Genomic DNA, 417 nt, shown 5'->3' on the forward strand with positions numbered 1-417 from the left:
TTTCCCTGTTCATCTGACTTGCTTCAAAAACATGCTTTGCGCAGCAGTTCTGTGCAATATCAAAGGCATGCACAATTTTGCATGCAGATATGCATGTAAAATGTGCACAATTATGCATTTTTGAAGGCCAATGTTTATCTCTTGAGCGCGCAAATGCTCCTTCTATGTGCCAGCTCGCTGCATGCAAATTCTGTGTGGCTTTTGCAGCACAGCTTCATGTGTCTTTGCATGCACACAGCCACATGCATATGTCTTAGTGTGGTCACCTGCTTGAACTCTAATGCACAGCTAATACTAGCATATGATTCCCCGGATCGCAGCAGCAGCAAATAGCCAGTCGAAACTCCTTTTTAGGGTTTTACCGGCGCAACAAGTACTTGTAGACCCTTCTTCTGCAGCAATCTGCACAAGATCCAG

Source organism: Eimeria tenella, genomic scaffold (genome assembly GCF_000499545.2).
Source record: "Eimeria tenella Houghton genomic scaffold, Eth_scaff2159, whole genome shotgun sequence".
NCBI classification, from domain to species: Eukaryota; Apicomplexa; class Conoidasida; order Eucoccidiorida; family Eimeriidae; genus Eimeria; species Eimeria tenella.